The 11,235-nt window shown below is 43.4% G+C and overlaps 1 protein-coding gene across 3 annotated transcripts in view; it reads left to right on the top strand.

Annotated features, from left to right (window-relative positions):
- The first annotated feature begins 530 nt into the window (after positions 1-530).
- Positions 531-11,235, top strand: part of LOC148415255 (neurocan core protein-like) — an 85,639-nt gene continuing 74,934 nt past the window's right edge. For 2 of the 3 annotated variants that reach the window (XM_088430408.1, XM_088430405.1), the window contains exon 1: positions 531-549. The gene's annotated coding sequence lies outside the window, so the exon portion shown is untranslated. Of the gene's footprint in view, positions 550-2,008; positions 2,643-11,235 lie in introns of those variants that run through there. The other variant, XM_088430406.1, reaches the window with a different exon arrangement.

The following is an 11,235-nucleotide window of genomic DNA, read 5'->3' as shown; positions in this document are numbered from 1 at the left end:
ATAAAATGAAGTGATGCACAATGTCGCGTGGGAAGGCAGAAGGGTGCTGCAAGCCTTGCAAGTCATGCTGTTTGAATGCACGATGTTTTTTGTCCCCTCTTTATGACATTTTTTTCGACTTACGACAACAGCTTCTCAAACATGGTGGTCAGTGTGCGTGACTTCGAGTTGCTTCGCGCTCATACTTCTATACATGCGTCACTGCTTACATAACTAAAATTCTGGTTTACTGTAATATTGATTAGCGTCACGACTCCCTAAGATACTGGTTTGCTTTTGATCGTCATCACGGAATCACAAAGATGCTGTTCTGCTATTGGCCGGCGTCACGGTCAAATTGGCGGCATGCTAAAGACTGGATCTCGTCTGAGTGCTTAAAATAACGTATTTATTGTGCATTTTAATGCTTAATTCAAACTTGAATGGGTTAGCCATGGGTCCCAAGATTGCTAGTGATGTTAAACAGAGAAGTAAGAAGATGATCATATGGAAATGATGCTGGAGATAACCCTTATTCGGGAATGTTGGCATAACACGCACCACTCAAAGGTAAATATATGGCTTTATTTCAGCATGGCCCAGTGCAGCGCTTCTCAAAATTTGAACATTGTTTCTGCACCTATCAGTAAATCGAATTCCATGCTTTTCAATGAGAGGGACAGTGCATCTTTGCAAATTGAGAGCAAGTGGGGATGGGAACACGAATGGGAACACGAAACATTTTATTACTTAACTGTTTCTAGTAAGTTTTATACAAAATGTTGTATGCCTGTATTTTGTTTTACACGGAGGTGTATTGTCATGAGTGACACAATTTTGGGGCAAGGATCCAGAAATACGAAAGCTATCAAATGGAGTTACTGGATGAGCACAACGTTTCCCTCGTCTATCGCTGAGATTATGTTCCCTCAGTGACCAAAATTTGTGAAGTAGAGATGGGTAAAGATGAGTAACTCCTTATAGATGTTGGATTGTCCACATCACAAGTGAGCCGCGGTATGACATTAGTTGCTCTGCAGTTGAATGTTTGTGTGTAACGATTTTTTTACCTTTCCAGTTCCCGGTCCAAAACCTCGTCTATCCCAGCTCACCATGGACTGGTCAGCAGTCAAATAACACTGTCACAGATTTTCGAACGCTGCCAAATTTTAGGATGATTTTACTCACATTATTTGTGAAGAGGAAATATGCTCCCAAATGTGACCAACCCAAACCTTAGCCGACATGATGAGGAAAAAGCGATGTGCGTTGGGTTGCACAATGCATTTTAATGAGCTTTCCCAATTTGGACAGCAAATGAACTTCAAGTAGGGCAATTGCCTGCAGCCATTTTTTCCTTTCTTATTTGCTGCTATCAGTGGCGCCATTAGGAGTCCAAAAGCTTGGCGCTTCCTCACATGAGGCGACACACATTATTCTTAAGTATGCCTAGCACTTAGCAACAGCCGGCACATCAACACTGGAACTAACTAACCTCTTGGTTTTTTGTTGTTTAATCTGGGAGCAATATATATATATATATATATATATATATATATATATATATATATATATATATATATATATATATATATATATATATATACAGTGGGCCCCCGTATTACGAACTTAATTCGTTCAGTGGCTACGCTCGTAACTTGAACTGCTCGTATGACGGGCAATCCAAACCTATGTTAATTAGTTAATGCGTGCAACGCGTGCAAAAACCTTAGGTAAAAACATCACGACCAGTGATTTTGGACTCCTTATATTAAACAATATTGGAGCTATAGATGAATATTCAGTTCAATAATGATTTTTAAGAACAAAACTTAAACAAACGCTTTTTTTATTTATCCAAAAGCACTGTCCCAATATGATTATGTTAATGTCTTTGATGTGTTCGTTGAATTCATATTTACAAATTGTGGCGTAATTGTTTTTTTTTTTTCCCTCCTCGTCTAGTAATTTGCAGACGGTCCCTTGCGCACTCGCCCAGCCTCTGCTGCTCATAGAGATCAATTGCGTCTTTTCACCGAAAGAAACGGTTTAAACATTTTACAAATGTCTTTTTTGACATAGTAGCTGGTAGTCCGTGTTACGAAGGAGGCATAAAGGCAACTTTGGCGTTTCGACGACGTTTTGTCTGAGAGGTATTTATCGCGAAAGTCCGAATCTGCCAATATCTTGCCAACTTTACTTAAGTAGGAGATGGCGGCAAGCGTCAGCAGGATGCGATCTTAAACTGCTGCTCAGACTGACATTCTCGTTGAATTCACACACACTGGCTCAACCTTTACAGGTTTATATCGGATTATGGTGATATAGCGATACCCCCGCCCGAGCCCTCCTCCTCCTCCCTCCCACGCCAGTCTCTCTCTTTGAATTGGGGGCCATGGAGCAGTCTGCCTGCCTGTCAAGCGTCTTTTGTTTGCAAGCGATCCGGCTTGTGCGGAGCAGCCAGAGGTGGCCGTGAGTGCATGCGTATAGCCGCTAGATGAAGCTGCGGTCGTCTACCATTCGCTCCAAGTCAGCCTTGCCGCAAAGTGCTGCTTCACGCCCCCTCCGTCGAGCTGCACCTGCAAAAGCGTCTTCATTCCCCCCCTGTCTTCTTCCCTCCGCGCACATCCCAACGGATTTCATTTGCGCTTTGTCCCCCTAAGGTGAGTGCCAAAGCTGTCGTTGTTCGTTCTGCATGCTCGGTAAGCTTTTACGAGTGACTCGCGTGCTAAAAACGTGGGCAAACGAGCTGCGCGAGCGTCAGATCATATCACTAGCAACCAAGTGAGCGAATCCGAGCACCGTATGCATGCATTCTTGACACCTGCGAGTAAAATCGACGACTGATGTCGTGCTATGCATAAAACATCAAGTGTTATGTGTGCGCGCTTGCCTAGCCTGCAGCTAGAGATTGCAATTTGAGCAAGTTTTCATCGGGCGGGCAAACCTCGATGAATCAGAAGCCTGGAGTGACATGAACAGGAGTTGCTTAAATCTATTGATACGATCAGGCCCGATGTCACTTGCACATGACATCTAAGGACGCCTTGCAACCTGCAAGCCCGTTGGCATAATTGCGGCTTCCCAACCGTCATTCAGCCAAGGCACCAAAAGCACACACACCGTAAAGTGCAACGGAAGGGCTTCTATGACAAAAAACAAACAAACAAAAAAAATACAATGTTTTCGCCTGTCACTGCCATACTGACTGCTTGGCAAATTTTACTTTTTATTTGACTTTCAAATTAGATATATGAGCATGCTCCATGAGTGGCAACGCAATCCACAAGCCGCACTTAATGCACATAGTGAGCCCTTTATTGCCACTCCCAGTTGATGTTTACTGTCAAACAAAACAAAAATGTATATCTAAAACAACTTTTTAACTTTGCCTCAGCTTAATAATAGCACACGATGCAAAATGCCACAGATGTGCTGACAAATAGCATCATCGTCACAACTGGTGCATCAACACGCACACACACACACACACACACACACACACACACACACGTTACGATGTGGAATATTGAGGTTTTTCATCCCCTCTTTAAGGCATTTATCCCGCTTTACAATTAACATTAACAACTATCAGGACCTGTGGGTTTGGTTGTGTTTTGTTGTTTTGCCTCCCTCCTGAGGCGTTATTAGGTAATTGCTTTTATTTTCTGTTGGTGTCATACTGCCTCTGCTGCAAGGCATCACTACAATGCTGGTCTACTATTGGTCAACGTGATGAGGTCACGAAAATGCTGGTCTGCTATTGGTCGGCGCACAGGGTCACACTGATGGCTGCCTAAAGGCTTGATCTCGTGTGAGAGTGCGTTCAATGTTGTATGCATTATGCATTTTAGTGCTTAATTCAAACTTGAATTGGTTATCCATGAGTCCCAAGATTGCTAGTGATGTTAAAGAGAGAAGTAAGTAATGAGATGATTTATATGCAAACGAAGGTGGAGATAATCAAGAATTACGAAGAAAGCTAAGATCACTAGGGATTATTGACATAACAACAGTCACTCAAAGGTAAATAAATCCTTTATATATATTAAATTTAAGATGTTATTTAATTGCATGCATATATATTATATATAAGTAGCACTTACTACAGTGATCCCTCCTACTTCGCGGTCTGAGATATCACGGTCTCAGTAGTTCGCGGGTTTTTCCAGGAAAAATTAAAAATATTTCCATTTTTTTTAAAAAAATGCGCAAAAATGGAAAAAAAAATTAAAAAGCAAAAAAGTACATTATACAGTACTGTATTAATCAAATAACTAAGTACCGTGATTTTCGGACTATAGAGCGCACCTGATTATAAGCCGCAACCCACTACATTTTATAGGCAAACCGATTTTGTACATACACAAGCCGCACCTGCATATTAGCCGCATGTGCCCACATTAAAACATGTAAACATATTTACAAAGAAAGACGGTACACAGAGAGACTTTTCAAAGTTTTAATAATATAACTTAATATAACTTTCTTCCCAAACGGTGCCTGTGACAGGGCAGTAAAACCGTAGCAACATGGTAGCAACATGGTAGCAACACGCTCGCAACATGGTAGCAACACGCTAGCAACACAGTATAACAGGTCTGGTAAAACAGGTCTGGTAAAAGAACATACTGGTAAAAATCACGGTAAGCCGTCTTCATCTTCCTCCTTTGAACTGAAGCCATCGAAGTCATCTTCCTCAGTGTCGGAATCAAACAGTGTCATATACTGTAGACGACGTCGTCACACACTCCCTCAGTGCCTCTCTCGCTGTCACTGTGCCCTCCTCTACGTCACGCAGCAGACCGGCTTTTCGGAACCCGTTGGTGATGGTGATTTTTTTGACGCTGCCCCACGCTGTCAGGATCCACTGGCAGACTTGTGAAAAAGCTGCCTTTTGCATGCGTCCAGTTTTAGTGAAAGATTTCTCGCCGCTAGTCATCCAATTCTCCTATTCAACACGGAGCGCCACTTTAAATGCATGATTCACACTAATGTCAAGTGGCTGCAAATACTTCGTTGTGCCCCCAGGAATCACAGCTGGAATGGAGTTTGTCCTGCATCATATGCCTTTCTTTTTGCATTTTCCATTATGAGGGTATGTTCACGCTAGTTTAATTTATTTTCACAAGACAGGAAGTTGCAGTCTTCCTCAACGCATATATTCCACCGGTCTTAATCTTACCTTTTTTACTCGAGCGCCCCTAGCGGCCGTTAGAAAATTTACATAAATTGTCTGCATCACTGAATAAGCCGCAGGGTTGAAAGTTTGGGAAAAAAGTAGCGGCTTATAGTCCGGAATTTACAGTAACATTAGTTAATAACTATGTTAAGAATTCAAGCGTTAGAGTTCGTGACGTTTATCATATTTTGAAATGCATGCTTTTTATTTGTCGGGTCGCGTTGCATTTCCGTTTCCTATTTTACGTTCTCTGTGCGTCATTCGGCTCGTTACGGTGATGTAGTGAATGATAACGTAAGCTCATATTTATAGTTTATTATCATTTATGTTGATAACGCACACTACTGCCTATGTTTAGTAAGCGAGTTAGTTTCACCTCTTGACAAGAAATTTCCTTAGTGGTCAGTGGGTCTTCTTTCTGCTTACTCATTTTTGCTTGGTCTCTTGTCAGTGCAGTTGAAAATGCCTCCGTTGGAGCTCGTTTACATTCTCCCTGGCCTTGGCTGCGACTTCTCCAGCTGATTTGATAGGACACTCCTCCACTGGATACCCTTAGGAACTTTGGTCCATTTTGCCATATGGAATCCTCCTTCAAATCATCTGGAGTGCCTCCTCTTGTTAGGGTGTCAGCTATGTTAAGATCTCCACGGATTGACCACCAGTCTTGCACTGGTCCAGCCTTCTGGATTTCACCCACTCTGTTAGCAAAGAAGGTTTGATATCCATAATTGTCCTGTTGTATGGCTCCCAGGACTGTTTGACTGTCTACTAAATGGAACCATCTCTCGATCTGCATTTGTGATCCTGGTTGCAAATACCGCGCCACAGATTTCCGCGTTAACAGCATCTCCTTTCTGATCCAGGGGTGCCAGTTTAGCTTTTGCTTCTACGAACCGGATTCCAATGCCTTGACCTGTGTCCCATCTCAAGTACATCACAGCTCCATAAGCTTTACCACTTCCATCAGAGAACGTGATGCCTCAAGGGTTTCCTCTCCCGTCGGATGGTGTGAGGTTCCTGTGGAATTTCGCTTTTCTAAGCCGCACATAGTGTTCAAATGGCTGGATGGCTTCTTCTCTGAGGCTTTCTGAGAGAGGTTGGTCCCAGGTTTCATGGGTCAGCTTGCCACCCCCTCCTTCTTGGAATGCTTTTCGAACAAGAATTGCTCCCTTCTGTTTGACCAGTGCAAATAGGCCAATTGGGTCGTACAGTGCAGCGACTTGGCTTAAAAGAGCCCTCCTTGTCAATGGGTCAGGTGTTTCAGCTCTCACCTCCTCTTCAAGAAGATCTTTGCCAACGCGCATCTTCTTCTTCCTTTTAGAAAAGTTCACTGCGGTCAGCACGTAGAGCTTGTCCTCGTACACCTGGTAGCCGATGCCCAGGGCTTTGTTCTCTCCTTCTCTCATTTGATTTGGAAGAATTAAGGCTTTCCCTTGGTCCTGACTTGGGACATCTGCTTCAGTTCCTTCCCTCCCACTTTGCCCTGACCGTACCCAGGGTTTGAGGAAGAAACCGCCAGCCTTCAAGATCTCTTCAACTTTTGCTGTAATGTTGACAAGTCTGTGCAAGTCATCGTGGGAGGTCAGGAGGTCATCCACATAACTGTCTTCTTTAATAACTCTCCGTTCATCCTCCAGGTGAGTGAAGTTGGGTAAGCTCGCTGTTTCCCTCATAGCCAAATGAGCAATACAACCAGCGGGCTTGTCACCACTGTTAACCTGGTGATTGCATAATATTTGATCTCCTCCTCTGGGCTGTCTCGCCACAGGAACCTGTGTAGATGCACCTCTTTCCTCCAACCAGACAGAGTTGTACATCTTCTTTACATCTACTAAAGCTGCATGCACACCTTCTCTAAATCTTAGGAGGACAGTTCTAATGGTGTTGAGGACATCTGGTCCCTTCAGTAGAAGATCATTCACACCTTTGTATTTTTGACTGTTATTCCAGACAATGCGAACTGGTGTTGTTACTGAATGAGGGTTTGACGCCACCAGGTGGCTTACGTACCACACTGGTCCTGTCCACCTCACTATGGCTTCACTGGTGAGTTTTATGGCTGCATACTTTCAACCGTTTCATGGATCTGGGTTGAATAAGCGGCTTTCCATTTTGGGCTTTCCATTCTGGCTCGTTTTTCAGTTCCTTTTCCATCCTTATAAAACATGGCTGGACTGCACTCTTGTTGTTGGGGAGAGTGGGTTTTCAATCCAAGGATACTTTGTATCCCAGTTTGGGGTTGATGCGTGAGCATCCCCTTCCTTGTAGGTGAGGCCTCCTTTAATGATTTCAAACTCTCTCCTCTCCCAGAGTCATGTTTTGTCCTCCTGGTGGACAGTTTCCACATCGACATCCTCCACATCTTAGCTCACACACAGCTCCGATGCTGTCCCAATGCCACCATTTAAGGAACTCACTGTTACTGACAGATGTTAAGAGCCGCACCTTTCTGCTGTAGCCCGGCTGGCATGGTTGTCGGAACTGTGATTTCCTGATATCTTACTGCAGCGGTTCGCATGGACCGAGCAAAGTGGGTTCTTGATTCATATGCTGACACTGTTGTTTTATTTGGAGAACCAACTACACATGCCATACTGTTAGAGGGCAGTGTTGCCATTGGGATATGATGGGAGTGCTGGGGAAGCATGGGAAATGGAGTTGTTGTGAACGTGAAAGGCGTCAGCCGCCAGAAATAAAGTTGTTACGAGTTCAGACGAAAAGTGAAGTTATTACTTGAGTTAACACTGGTAGCAGAGGATGGTTAGTAACTGCAGAGTTCCGCCACCTATTGAAGAAGGAAAACCTTACGAAAGTTGGAAAAATGAAGTCGGAATTTGGACAAGAGTCACGGACTTGGAAAAAAAGAACAAGCCCTTGCAGTTGCATTGGCGCTATCAGGTAGGGCGCGAGAAACAGCGATGGAAATTCCCATTGACGAGCTAAATGTGGACACTGGAATGAACACACTGTTTGCTAAACTTGATGGATTGTTCCTAAAAGAGGAGAAGGATAGAATATACGAGGCTTATTCCAATTTTGATCGGATTATGAAAGACGCGAACGTGTCACTGGCGGACTATATTATTGAGTTTGAACAGCGATATTCACGAATGCGGAAATACAACATGTCACCGATACAAGCCTTGTCACCGATACAAGCCACCCTGCACACAGTCTGTTTAGCCTCCTGCCCTCCGGAAAGAGGTACAGGAGCATCCGCTCCCGCACCACCCGACTCAGGAACAGCTTCATCCACCAGGCCGTGAGACTGCTGAACTCTCCCCCCCTCCCACCCGTGAACCTGCTGAACTCTCTCTCTCTCCACTCCTCTCTCTCACATTCAGCCCGCCAGAAGAACCACCTAGCTGGCCCCCCACCTAAACTCAAACTTTACTCATGCACTTGCAAAATTTGCACAGACTTGCTGCTGCCATGTTTATTTATAATTATACTTCTATTGCACTAGCGATTACACTTAGAACTATAACAACTACCTCAAATGCACACAACTGGGACAACCACAGCCAGAGTTGTCCTGCTTTGTCTCGTACTGTTGGATTGTCCTGTCATATGCTGCTACCTATGTCTTGTCTTGGGGTACTCTTGCCATACCTGGTTTTTCGTATTTAATTTTTAGTTTTAGTTTTAGTTCTTAGTTTAGCAACACTAGGCAAAGTAGATCAACCATACTTCACTTTACATTACTATAGATAAGTATCTAGCTTTTAGGTTTGTCTCGTCTTGCGCACCTGCACTTTGTTATTGTACATGTAAAACGCAGAGGATAGTGAGAAACGCAATTTCGATTCCTTTGTATGTTAAGCACATGTGAAGAAATTGACAATAAACTTGACTTTGACTTTGACTTTGAACATGGAGTTACCCGATGCTGTTTTAGCTTTTAAGCTGCTTGACACAGCGTGCTTGGATATGGCTGACAGGCAGCTGGCTTTAACGGCGTGCAGTGACATAACCTTTGTGAACATGAAGTCAGCGCTGAAGAGGATTTTCAGCAGAAACGGGAAGGTCGTGATGGACGGCATCAGCCAGGAAACGGTGTATGTCATGGAGCAGCAACGTCAAAAAGGCAAGACCTGGCAGAAGACTCTGCGACTGAGAACTCCACAAAACGGTACAAATCCTCTTGACAAGTACGGTCGGCGATCAAAATGTGCAGTGTGCCAAAGTACATTTCACTGGGCTAAAGACTGCCCGCACAAAGATAAGAGTGTAAAGATAACGGAGGACCATCAAACGGAAGTAGAAGAGTTCAATGTTACTCTATTCACTAAAGGAAGCGTCAACAGATGCAGAAATATAAATGACTGAATGTTTTGGCTCCACTATCATTGATACTGCGTGTACAAGAACAGTGTGTGGAGAACAATGGTATGAACACTACAGCGCAGTATTAGGAGAGAACAGTGCTAATACTATGAAAGAAACTGAACAACAAAGTCACAGGCCATTTAAGTTTGGAGATGGAAAAGTGGTCTACTCAGTCAAGAGTGTAAAAATACCTGCAAAGATTGGAAATACAAAATGCAAAATAGAAACTGAAGTTGTTCCTGTTGACATACCTCTACTCCTAAGCAAGACATCCCTAAAAAGAGCAGGAACAGTTTTGGACATGGAAAGAGACAGGGCAGTAATGTTCAACGAGTCTCTCAAACTGGATTTCACTAGTTACTGTGTAAACATTGTGGACAGTGAAGATAAATACAACACTAATTCAGAGAACTAAACCGCTAGTGTAGAAGAAATACTACCAATAACAGATCCAATGGAAACGGATGAGAAAATGAACGTTTTAGAGAAACTCCACAAACAATTCGGACACGCCTCTTCTGACAAATTGCAAAGACTTTTGAACAGTTCTGGCAACAAAGACAATGAATGTGTTAACTTGCTGCAGAAGACAGTAGCTCAATGTGAAGTGTGTCAAAAATATTGCAGGGTTAAACCTAAACCCGCTGTTATTACCACTTGCCTCAACATATCATCAAACTGTTGCTGTCGATTTGCATGAGCTGGAGCCAGGAGTGTGGTACCTGCATATTATTGATCAGTTCACTCGTTTTAGTGCAGGAAGTGTTCTGACTACCAAGAAGTCTTCTGAGATTAAAAGTTTAATTCATGACTGGATCAGCATGCATGGCCCACCGAAAAGACTTTTCAGTGACAACGGTGGGGAGTTCAATAATGAAGAAGTAAGACACATGGCTGAGAATTTCAACATAGAAGTAAAGACAACAGTGGCCTTCAGTCTTTGGAGTAATGGGCTGTTAGAACGACATAATTACACCCTTACTGAGATCATAATGAAAGTTAAAAACAGCACTGGGTGCAACTGGAGCACTGCGATGGATTGGGCTTTGATGGCAAAGAATTGTATGCAAAGTGTCCATGGCTACAGTCCACATCAACTGGTATTTGGACAGAATCCCAATCTACCTTCGGTGCTAGAAGGTACCACAAAAAGTGAATGGGTGGTCAAGCATATTTCAGCTCTACATGCAGCAAGGAAGGCTTTTACTGAAGCTGAATGCTCGGACAGAATACGGAGAGCACTAAGGAAACCACTGCGTCACACAGATGAGAAGTATGAACTTGGTGACAAGGTTTTTTTATAAACGTGTGGACTGTCCAGAATGGAAAGGGCCTGGTGTGGTCATTGGACACCTGTGTTCGAGTTCACCAACTTAGACTAAAGAAAGTTATTCAGGAATATGGAGAGGACTCTCAAATTGCTTGTGATGAAGAGTACAACAACAGGCAACAATGTGACAATAACATGACTGGTGAGCCAGCTGGAGAGATGCATGCTGAGAGCACAGAAACACATCCGTTGTCTGGTATGGAAGACTTGTGGGCAGAAGAACAACAGCATGATAGTTATGACAGTATCAATTTAAAGACTGGCCAGATTGTAACATTCAAGAATCCAGAAAATGGTCTTCAACAAACAGCAAAAGTTTTGGGACGTGCCCGAAAAGTGACCGGAAAATACAAAAACAGGTACAATTTGGAGATGCTTCAGCCTGTTGGAGTTGCTGGCATCAACGAATCAGCAG

This window comes from Hippichthys cyanospilos, chromosome 12, assembly GCF_059441005.1.
Source record: "Hippichthys cyanospilos isolate Australia breed blue-spotted pipefish chromosome 12, RoL_Hcya_1.0, whole genome shotgun sequence".
Classification (NCBI taxonomy): domain Eukaryota; kingdom Metazoa; phylum Chordata; class Actinopteri; order Syngnathiformes; family Syngnathidae; genus Hippichthys; species Hippichthys cyanospilos.
The sequence above is the reverse complement of the archived record's forward strand: the minus strand, read 5'-3'. Positions and strand labels throughout refer to the sequence as shown.